Source organism: Juglans microcarpa x Juglans regia, chromosome 6S, assembly GCF_004785595.1.
Source record: "Juglans microcarpa x Juglans regia isolate MS1-56 chromosome 6S, Jm3101_v1.0, whole genome shotgun sequence".
NCBI classification, from domain to species: Eukaryota; Viridiplantae; Streptophyta; class Magnoliopsida; order Fagales; family Juglandaceae; genus Juglans; species Juglans microcarpa x Juglans regia.
The window spans coordinates 20428762-20441458 of NC_054605.1; positions in this window are offsets into that span (position 1 = coordinate 20428762).

The following is a 12697-nucleotide window of genomic DNA, read 5'->3' on the forward strand; positions in this document are numbered from 1 at the left end:
CTATTTTTTTCACGTGCGTGATATATATAAAATTATTGACGTTAAATTATTGAGGAGATATCACACAACTGACCACACCGATTTTGATTTAATGTTGTAACTCCTTAAATTATAAAATTATTTTTATTATAAAATAAATTTAAAATATTATACTAAGTTATGTAAATTTGATTTTAAAGATTCTATTTGCATCGGTAGTAGTTCCGTACAAAAGTTGTGGAATAGTCATATCTAAAAATAATGATGTTCTTGTATCTCTTTTATTATTATTTTATTATTTAACTATTTTTTTCATCATTTTACTATTTGAATCTAGATTAAAAATCTCAAAATATGATTTTATTGCATAATATAAAAGAAAATAAATTCAATCAACCAACATAATCATTTAAATTAATTTAAAATAAATTTGACTCAAAAGACAAAAAAAGTCAATTTTTATAAAATTAAATTTATTTTAAATTAAATTATGATTACGTTTAGTTAATTGAATTTATTTATTTTTAGATTATGTAATAAGACCATATTATGAGATTTTTAATCCAAATTTAAAAAGCAAAATGAAAACAAAAATAAGTGGATAGTAAAGAAGGTATAAGAGTATCATTCCCTAATATCTAATAAATAAATGTTATGTATCATCCCATACAAAACACAAATAAATAATTTGTTATTTTTATCTTTCTATTTAAAACACATATATTACTTGTCTAAGCCAAAAGCATAATAAATAATAAATAAACAAATATTAGATAGAAAAATTTTACTTATTATCACTTATATTAGACATCAATACGTAATTTATCATTTTTACATTTCTATTTAAAACACATATATTAATGGCTTAGACAAGTGTCATCGAGTTTATCTTGTAAACCACGATATTCCATTCATAAATATCAATACTGCGGTCCAAAAATTCAAAAAAGACAAAATCATGAAAACGGGATGAAAGCTAATGGCGAAAACAATGACAGTTGATTAAAAAAAAAAAAAATTAGAATGACAGTTTGTGATCAGGGAAAGATATATCATATCTAAGCATTGATTGAGAGTGAGGCGAAAGATATTCCAGCCCCGTGCTGGAGCTATGTGATATTCTTTCCGGATGTCATTTTGTTGTCAGTCTCTTCGTTTTATTGACGAGATTATAATATTGTTCAATAGTTTAAAGATTATTTTACTTTTATAATTTGTATATAATTTTATTTCATCTAATTATTATAATTTTTTTAAAATTTTATATAAAATAAAATAAATAATTTAATTTTTTTAAATATCAAAATAAAAATTATATTATAATAAAAATTTATTCAATTTTAAACTTTTATCTCAATTCATCTTATCTGTAAAAATAAATAAGTTCATTTTTGAAAGCATATTTTTTCTAAAAAATAAAAATATATATATATATAGTTACAATTCAGCTCTTTACGTAATTGTATTTTAAATTAAAGGAATTCTTGTAAAATAATTTATATAAATAAAATATTTTTATATAAATATCTTCAATTTATTAGATGGTTAAAGTATTGACATTAGATTGGTCAAATGCCTTTTTATCTTTATATTTGACTAATTTTAACAATAACTAGTCCATATTAAATTAGTCAAAAACTTTTCATCTCAAATATGAGCTACAGTAATTTTATTTTTCTTTTCAAATATGAAAAGTCTTATAGCAAGTCTAAATCTATTATTTATTATATTTCGGCTCATTCTCTCTCACGCGGCTCTTTTCCTTAATATCGTGTGATGAAATTTTATTTATTAGATTGTAAAAATAAAATGAATATGATTATTAAAAATTATAAGAGGTTATGAAAATAGAATTAATTAATTATAAAAATATAAAAATATAAAATAATAATATTTTATTATTATAAAGAGTGTGATGACTAATCTAATATAAATTTTAAATAATTAATTAAAAATAAAAAAATTATATATTAATCAAAATTTAAAAAATAAAATAACCAATCCAATGCCAATACTCGCGTATACCATCCTCATATAGCACGAAAAGATCATTCTAAGGATGATCATAAAAGATTCATAATCGATGCACAATTATAACATGTTCATTTTCGTGGACACTTTTTTTTCTAATTTTATCCCTGCTTTTATATTTACTTTCCCATTCTGTCTTTCGTTTCCGTTCTCTACTGTTCGTATTCTTAGAGTTTTACCCATCTTTTGCCGACTATTGATCTTTATCCCTTATTTGTTTTCTTTTATTCCTGTTTTTACGTTTATATCCCTCGGTTTTATTGGCATATTTAAGGATGAAAAATTTTAATTGTAAACGATTTTATATACTAATATGCGTATATATTCAATATAATTAATAAGAAAGTAGATTTTATTAAAAATAATAACAAAACTCTTTAAAGATTTGACCTCACTTTTGTTACGTTCTTCACATAACTGACTTACTTTTTAGTCTCTTCCTTGTCATACTTATCCTGTTGTTTTGTCGATTTACCCACCGTCTTTTATACAATTTTTGGTCTTCTTGAACCTACAATTCTATCTATTTATCAAAATCTCTGAAAACTTTGTTCTCTGCTTCTCACGATTAGCATCGTCTGATATGATTTCTTATTTTCCTTCTTCTGAGTTAACTCTTTTTGATTGCTTATTACATATTTTGCTCACAGAGCACTTAGATGTAAAAACAAATTACGTTGGAGGAACATTACAAGGCCAAGCAAGAACAAAGCCGAACAACAGGAACAATTGATATTGTTTATTGTTCACCGATCTTATTTATTGTTCAAGCTTGCATTCGTATGTCTATTTCTGTGTTACATTAGAAGATGCTTACTGTTAACCTATATAATATCCCCAAAAACCAAAGTATAAGTAAGATCCTCAGATATGAAACAATATTACAGTGACACGTGGAAAAGAAATAAAATAAAAAATTGTAGTACATGTGTAGATCTAAAGAGATTTGTAAAACTCTGAAGAAAACTCAATACTGAAAGAAAAAAGATAAAAATAGACCGAAAAAAATTAAGCTTTTCCAAACCCACGAATTACACATGTACAGATCACATTCAAACAAATATGGTAAAATATGCTAAAACAAGAGAAAACTATATAAAAAAACAGAAATAAGAAGATAAGAATGTTTTCAAATCTGGAGAAAAGAACAAAGACAAACAACAGAAAATAGAAAAAAAAAATTGCCAAACTAAGCTCCCGAGTGCTATTTGTTCTTTAATCTTCGATTTCTATCTGTGTTACTGTCTCTATTTTTACTGTGTTACATAAGAGGTTGCTAACTGGTAACATTTTCAAAAATTAATATACAAACACAAATAATAAAAAAACAAGTTTCAAATCTACAAAAAAATAAAATAAAACATCTAGATGTTAAAAATAAATTCTCAGATTTGTGAGGTGGAAAAAAAAAAAGCAAAAATCGTAGGGAGAAAAGCATATCGAACCAAAAGAAGAGAAAAAACCTCAAGCAACAATTAAATAAAAATTAAACAGAAATGTCCATAAGAGAGATCTTTTCAAACGACTCCACAAGCAACAAATAAACATCAATCGATAAACCAAAAAATAAAACATAGATCTGAACATGGTCTCTTCAAGTGTGCGAAGGTCTGCTCGGATCTTTAGAGAAATAAAAACAATAGCTACAAGAAATGTGAAAAATGATCTTTAGAGAAATAAAAACAATAGCTATAATAAATGTGAAAAATAATCTAAGTGTGTAGACTAACAAATCTGAGGCAAAACTTTGCAGATCTAGGTTAGGATGTCCAGACCTGTCAAAGTTTATAAAGATAAATAAAAATAAATTTGAACAATAGAACGAAAAAATAAATACAAAGGTTCATAGGACTAATATTTTTAGACGATTTCATAAACAAGAAATAAGTATCAACTGAGAAGCCAAAAACAAAAAAAAAAAACCTACAGATCTGAACATGCGCTCTTCAAGTGTATGAAGGTTTGCCCGGATCTTTACGGAAATAAGACAAATAGAAAATGTACATCAACCGAAGAAAGTAAAAACCTAAATAAACGGCAATAGAAATAGATTAAACAAACAAGAAAAACCAAACCATTACATATCAGACGCAACAAAGTATAAATTTTTTCTACATATCTGAAAAATAGAATCTCGGATTCACGAAGTTTGAAAGAAATGTGCGAAAAAATAAAATCTACAGAGATTTGTGCTTCGTTGTTGAGAACAACATGAAAGAAGAGAGACAGTGCAGACGTGAAGGAAGAAATGAGAAGAGTCGAAGAAAGAAAGACAGAAAGGGAGAGAAATAGAGGGAAGAAAAATCTGGAATGAGGCGAAATGAAGCCTCGGTTCTGTAGCGATATATTTATAGGGCCATTTTTTACTTAGGGTTTTTGGTCCCTTGAAACTTTAGGAAAATTACTCGTATCAGCCCATAGCAGCACATCTCATGTAAAAATAAATAAATAAATTTGTGTGGTGTGCTGTGGCTACAGGCTGATGCGTAGTTTTGCTCAAACTTTAACTCCAATTTGGTAATAAATTATAGAGTAATGTTAGAAAGAAGTCATTGTAGCAATGCATACTTTACACTCACTATATAGCTGTTTTTAGTTCTTTACTTTTCTATTTTAGATTTTAGAGATGTGTGATCTAGATGATGCCACATTATGTGTGCAAAATAATTACTCCCAATAGTAACTTCTATCTATATTTATTCTAAATGATATTAAAGTTATTAGGAAATATAAATTTGTAAAGTAATCAATTTGGATATTACACGACATTTATTTCCAATCTTACAAATTTTATTCGAATTATATAGTTATTTTTGTTTACATAATATGACAGTCGTTCATAGAATTTGAATAAAAAAAGATTAACAAATTATATTCTAATATGTTAGTGTAGTTTTATTTAACAAACAACAATATATTATTGAAATGATTACGTCATCTTTTATAATATATTCATTTGCAACAAGCAATTTGGTTCTCTGTTTTTCTTCTTGTTCGTTGATTAACTCTACTTTTACCTAGGTGAAAATAATGTATAGAAAAATAAGAGAGAAATAAATAGATAAAGAAAAAAATATACGAAATTTTAAAATCAAATTTTTTATTCTTGATCTAAAATTAAAATTTTTAATTATAAAATAAAATGATAAGTTTTAATAAATATTTCTTAAGAGAATAGAGTCATCTAAATAATGAGAGTTCTTAACATAAAATAAATTAATGAATATTAAATAATATTCTTAAAATAATAAAATCATTTAAATAAATTAATTTTTTAAAACTATATTATTTTTGAAATTTTAAAATATAAAAAGGTTTACTTGAAAATTAGTGTTTATTTAATAACACTATAAATACCTCGTTTAAAATGATTTTAATAAAATATTTAGAAGATTTTAAAATACTTGACTCAATTTAAAAATTATCAGCTAGATTTAAAATAAAGATATTAAAACCGACGGGAAAAAGGGATTAAGTCACTTTTGAAATCTTGCTTCATAAAGGAAGAACGGTGGGGATCTATCCACTTCAAGATATTTTTCCTTCCAACTAATCTAATAGTGGAGGAAGTTTGGTTCATTTTTTGAATAATTAAAAATTAGAGAGCTTAAAAAAAATTATTGTAAGGTTTTAAAATTATGTCCTTTATTTATTTTAATAAAGCATATTTTAAAATAAAGCATATTTTTTTTTTCTTTTAAATGAGAAAAAGTGATTAATAAAAGTACAATTAAAGTACAAACTTTAATTATTAAGGTATCGTTGGAAATAAATTTATAAATATAAACATATGAAAGTTTAAATACATGTTTGTTTTATTTAAACTTTCAGTATAATATCATATAAAACTGCAATGGTCATACAGATAGATATATGACATGCTATGATTTCTTATTTTCCTTTGTGATCTCAACATGGGCAATCGTTAAGTTTAAAATAAAGATATTAGATTTAAAATGATTTTTTTAAAAGAAATATTATTTATCACTTCATACTATACACTAATATGTGATTTTTTTATATGTAAATATACATATTTAAACATCAATATATATGTTTAAATTGAATGGTAAAATTGGCTAACTTTTCCAAAAAAATGATATATAAATTTATGGTTTTGGCTCAAACTAGCCACTGAAGTCTGAGGGAGTACATGCATGCACGTTTACCATTATAAGTGCAGTATTATATGATCATAGGTTGCTTTAATTAGTGACTTTAATAATAAATAACCAAAGGTCGACGTAGACTTAAAACACATTCTTTACGTACACGGGTCCAGTACTTAGTACCTTTGTTTTCAAATTTTGGTGGTAAAATTCAAAAAGTTTGATAAACAGTAGCTTATTAGCACAAAGACTATAACGAAAACAAAAAATAAAATAAAATAACGTTTCCAATGTTTTTCTTTTTTGTGGTTCTTTTAGAGCCTTTTATTTGTTTTTATTTTCTTTTTCTTATATGTTTTAATAAAAATAGTATTTATAATAAATTTCATTTAATGTATTTTTTTTCCTTCCAAAATTTTTTCGTATAAATACTGAATTTATTTATTTAATCTATTATTATTGTTAGAATATTTTTTCTAATGTTTTTTTTTTATTTACAGATTTACTGCTTTTGCTCTTACTTTACTGTTCGTCAATCATGTTGTTATCAATTTCCTCTATTTGTACCATTCTTTTGTTTATCCTCTATTTTTTGATATGTTCTCTCTTATCTCATCTGAAAAAATGTTTTTTTTTTATATTTATATAATTGCACCTAAAATCAAGATAAATTGTTGACAATATATGTTTGTTGTATAAATATTCCTTTTCTCATAATATTGATTTCTTTTAATAGATTTGTTCTATGGGAAAACGGGCTTTCGGTTGATTTTCTCGATTGTCCTTTTATTTTAGTTTTTTTATTTAATGATTAAAAAAATATTGTTTAATGATACTATGAATTTTTTTCTTTTTTAAAAAATATTTAAAAGTATTAAAAAAATGATGTGAAAAAAAAATTTAAGATTTAAAAAATAAAGAAGAAATCGGGAAAAAAAAAAAAAAAAGGGAGCCCAAAACGGGCTCCCTAGCATTTTTCTTGTTTTATTCTAAGATCTACTATTTCATTTGATGCAGTGAATAAGATCTGTATGAAATTATTTCGAATTAATTATTTTATTCTTTTGCTTTTACTATAAATACTTATAATATTTGTTATGCTTATATGTCGCCATAATCTACCCACATCTTTGATATGTTTCCAAATGTTTTTTAAATTACGTTCTGAAATTTGATAAAGAGATAGGTCCTACTAATGATTGAAAATTATTTAATAATTATTGTGTAATAGTTATGAATATATTAATAAACAATACTATTTATTATTAATTAAAAAATCTTTAAACAAATTTAAACGTCAAATTATATTTTTTGTTGTTTATACTTGCAAAAATTAAAATTTCTTTGTTAAAATATATTTTTCTAATTATCACTTTTTATTTTTTTTTAGATATAAGCAATTCAAAAATTTTCATTCTATTTACAAATTAGAATAATTTTGATTATTGTAATAAATAATTATATGTATTAAAAGTGTGGTAGATATTTTTTTTTCTAATTTATTAGTTTTGAAAACTTGAATATTTTTTCCCTCGGTTCTTGTGAGTTATTGTGTTATAGTTATAAATATTATACAAATCATATGCATAATGTGTTCTAATAAGAAAAAAAATTCTAAAAATATAGATAAAATTATGTCCGTTTATAATTAAAAATTTGAAAGAAAGATCAACTGGGCGAGCGTTGATCAATATTCAGGAGCCTAAAAGATGATGATGATCCACAGCATAAACATATGGTGTAAACACACACATACAAAACATTTACTATCCTGAACACTTGTTAACGTGGCTGCATTTATTTATTTCGGGGAAAAAAAATATTTACATCATTGAATACTCACCTTTCTTTCCCCTTGTTAATAAATTTTGTCAGCTAACTTCTTTATACCATTGATTTCCACCATTAATTTCTTCGAGGTCGACCCGCATGGACATATTGCACAGGAAAGGAAGAGGGCAAGGAACATCTTTAGATTTTACTCTTGATTCATCGAATGCTCTCCATGGGTCCTTGATTCATTAAATGGACTCTTCTTCGGCCTTTTTCTGCTGGGTTTGAGTACAAGTTACTGGATTTGTCATCGTTGGATTGATATAGAGCCCCATGAAATCTCAGGTCCAGCTCACAGAAGAGGCACATTTTCTCTTTATGGACCAAGTTCACCAAACTTGGCAATCAATAAAGCTTTGGGAGCCCACCCCTCACCCATGTTTATGGTGTGGATCAACATCATCTTTTAGGCTCCGTTTGAATTAAGAAATTATCTTAACTAGGGCTGCAACTCAGTCAATTCGAGCTTCGTTTGGGCCCTGCCCATCAACAAGAACCACCAATCTGACCCCGAATATCTTCCGATCGGCTCAAACGGGTCCCCCCAAAATAATTAATTGAGCCCCATCCGCAAATCAATATAAGCTTATATTTTCCTTTCCATATGGATATACCTAAAAAGGAAAAGTATTATTAAGGAGGAGAAAGTAAAAGAAAAGAAAGGGGTAAGGGGGGTTGGTTTTGTATTCTGATTCTCCACCTCCAGTCCAAGCTTTCAGTTCCCCAAAAGAAAATGAATGCACAACTCAAGAAAAGCAAGTGCGTAGAACTGTAGAAGTTGAAAAAGCGAGGAAGATTTTCTTTGCTTCCTTCCTTTTTTGATGCCGTGTGGTGTGGTTTTGTGAGTTGTTGAATACGTATGAGAAAATAGTTGGGTTGGGCTAACAAGAGAGAGGTAGCGAACTCGAAGGCTACATTGGAGAATTAGGCAAAGAATGTAAAAGAAGAAGTTGGGAGAGTGGTTGTAACGTCTTAATGGAATGCCCAAACTATATGACTTATACTTCAAAAGGATTAGTCAATGATATAATTTGAGTTCAATTGGAACCTTATAAAAAGTAACAACTTCTCATTCCCAAGCAATGTGAGATCTCATATACCACTTACTATTATCCATATCATATGGGATATCACAATATCTTTTGGAGTATAGATAATGTGGTTTGGGCTTTCCATTTGAGCGTTACAGTGGTGGAGCAGGCGAAGGAGCTCCAAGATTCAGCCTCGTCTTTCATTTCCAAGAGCTCTCTCTCTCTCTCTGCATGTATGTCTGAAACTCCATTTGAACAACTAAAATCTCTGTGTATGGTGATGACGAAGAGAATGGGGAAGGCAAGTGGCTAGGATTTGAACTGAGAATTTATAAACGTGTGTTAGTCGAGTTGATTGGGTTGAAATCGATTTTTAACTGGTTCAACCGGGAATGTAATCCAAACTAATTTTAACATATAGGTCGGGTCGGGTATTCGGGTGGGCCAGGTTTTTGGACTTTTTGTAGAGGTTTAATCTCAACTCATCTTATCTCATAATTATAATTTTAAATTATCACACAAAATACAATAAACAATTTAATTTTTCTAAATTTCAAAACAATAATAATATTAAAAAATAAAAGTTTATTCAATTTTTAATTTTTATCTAAAATCATTTCATCTCATCTCACTATCCAAATGGAGGCTTAGGTTTCAAGTAGTGATATTTGAAATCTTTTATATCGCACATCATGTACATGACATAATTTAAATAATAAGATTTAAATTTTAACATTTATCTTTTAAATCAAATTATATTTGTAAATTTTGTGTAGTGTAAATACATTCAAATAAAATTATTCTTAGATGATAATAATATTACTCAAATACACTTAGAAAACTAACTTTTCTCTCTAGAAAACTCACTAGAAAAAACCGATCAGGGGGTGGGGGCTTCGGCTCCTCCCCTCCCTCCTTCCTTCTCATTCCTCTCAGCCCAGTCCTTTCTTTGGTTTTTGTTATTTTTGTTTTTTGCTTTTTTGGTTTTACAGGCCAAATACGGGAGGAGTGTCATTTCGAAGACTTTTCGGTGGTCGGAGGACACCACTCGCCCCACAGGGGGATTCAAAGGCTGCCGATCTATCAACCTACCGAATGCGTTGTCCGAATGAGCAACGTGTATCCTTCATGCGCTGTTTGAAGTTTGCGCGTGGCAGCCACGCGCCTCTGTGCAGTTTCTTTTCTTGGCGTTGCTGGATCCAACACCTCCGGCTCCTCCACGATCGTCTACCCGGTTTCTTCCTCAACTGGTGCATGTCCTGCACGCGCTCCTGCAACCTCTATGCACTGTGTTTTCTCCGTTTTTACTGTGTTTTCTTAGTATTTGTATTTCTCTGTTTGTGTTGACTAATAAAAGAATAGGCTATTAGACTTATGTCTATAGCAGGGGAACCCCTCCTCTTTTGGAGGATGGGGTGGTTATCTCCTCCTCCTCCTCCTTTGGAGGATGGGGGTTTGGATACCCTTCCCTCCTTTAAAGGTGGGAGTTGATTTTTTATCTCTGTTTTATACAAAGATTGATACTCTCTTATAAGGATTTCGAAGTTAAGACAATGTCTATCACAAAGAAATTTGTGTGCGAGAAGGCGTACAACAGATATGTAGCTTGACTTATATTCAAAATTTTTCTCTATATTGACTAGTCACAATTGTAACTTTCTTTATGAATAAAATGAAGTCTATTTCTTATAAAAAAAAAATTATTCTTAATTTCTTTTATAGTAGGTCTTTATTACAAATTGTGTGACATCAAATTTAATCAAATGAAAAGTCAAAAGTGGAGTCTATTTAGTCCACAATTAGCATCAATGTCAACGATATGCAGAGAAAGGGCATAGAGGCATTAACAATGGTTATCATTGATGTGTTTATTGCGGCCAACCCTATCAATCTAACGAGGAAAATCCTCTCGCTTTGTGCCAACCTTATTCAACATGATCAATCATGAGTCATTTTCGATAAAGAAAAATGTTACAAAAAGAAGATTAATCATTAGAAACTTTTCTCCCTATTTTACCTTACACATCTGGCCGTCACTAAAGTCAAATTTGAATATATTTATTTTCTAAAAATTTCTTTCTAGTTTAAACAACATATTTTATAAAGAGAAATATTTTAATCATAATAATTTTTATAAAATTAAACTCATAAATTAACTTGACTTAATATAATACATTAACTTATAAAACTATTTTTATAATAAAATAAAACAAACATGTCATATAAAATTACATTAATTTGTAAGTTTTTTTTGAATGTATCACTTCTATTTCCTAAACTGGCATCAGTCGAGTCAGGATTTATATTGAATTATTGTTATCATTCATTTGATAACACTACAAGATATCTTCAATAAAATTATATCAAAAGCTACAAGCCATCCCGAGTGAATTGGATAGGAAAATAAATAAAATAAAATAAAATAAAGAAAATAATGAAAAAAGTGGGTTTGGAGACTCGGCATGTAATAAATTGGTTGACACGACTTCACATGGTTCATATAAAATATATTTTTCTGTAAAATATAAAGAAAATCAATTAAAAGACCATTTCGATAGATTTTGTATTTTAACCTTTATTTTATATTTTGCTACAATAATTCTCTAGATACGGAGAATAATATTCACAATTGTAAAACATTTTTAATTATTTTATCTCTCATTTGTAAATTTATTAGTAGTTAAAAAAAATATTTGAAATGAATAAAAAATATTAAAAAAATAATATTTAAATGATATAAAGAAAAAATAAATAAACTGATATATGACCTATTGTAAGATTAATATGTAAAATAAAAAAAGTAAGTATTAATTATGTATTTTAAAGAATTGGATAAATGAACTATTGAGAATGCTCTGAGCACTCCCAATATATTCTTTATCCTATCTTTTAAAATACATCATTATAATTTATTTTTTTTATTTTACGTATTGATTTTTACAATATACTATACATCAACTTATCTATTTTTTTTCATATCATTTAAATATTATACTTTTTAATATATTGTATTCATTTTAAATAAAGTAAAAAGTAAAAAGTAGATAAAAAATGAATAAAAAGTAAAAATTAGAGAGCCAAATGAATTAAATATTTATATAAATGTGAATAATATTCTATAGATGTAGAGATGATACTATAATAAACTGAATATTAATTATAAAATACATAATCTATTAGTAGACTATATTGAGATATTTCCTTTAAATTTTTAAAAAAGTGAATTTTACGTAATCTATTGAGTGAGAATGCTCTTGACTAATTTCCAAGGAAAAACAAAACAAGTCAGAGATGAGAGATCACGGAAGGAAGGAAAGAAGCCCCGTGATGTCCGCCTACTGCCGCTCACGTTAGTCCACCGCCTTTATACTCGGTCAAAGTTTTAAGTATCTCTTTGACTCCCAGCATCACTTTTTCTGTCACTATTTTTATTCACCACCTTCCACTTCAGCGCGTGTGCACGCCACTCTAATTATGAATTTTATTACTCATTATCTCTATACACTATATATTATATATCTATTAATTTTTTTAAATTCTTTCTAATTTTATTCTTTTTAAATTTATTAAATTCTTCTACTCATCATCTATATACAACATATTTTATAAAAGAAAAAAAATAAAAAAAATGTTATATATAGTATGTGAAGATGATAAATATAATTTTTCTTCTAATTAGAGCATTCTTATCCAGTTCCCTTCAAAATTTCTTAT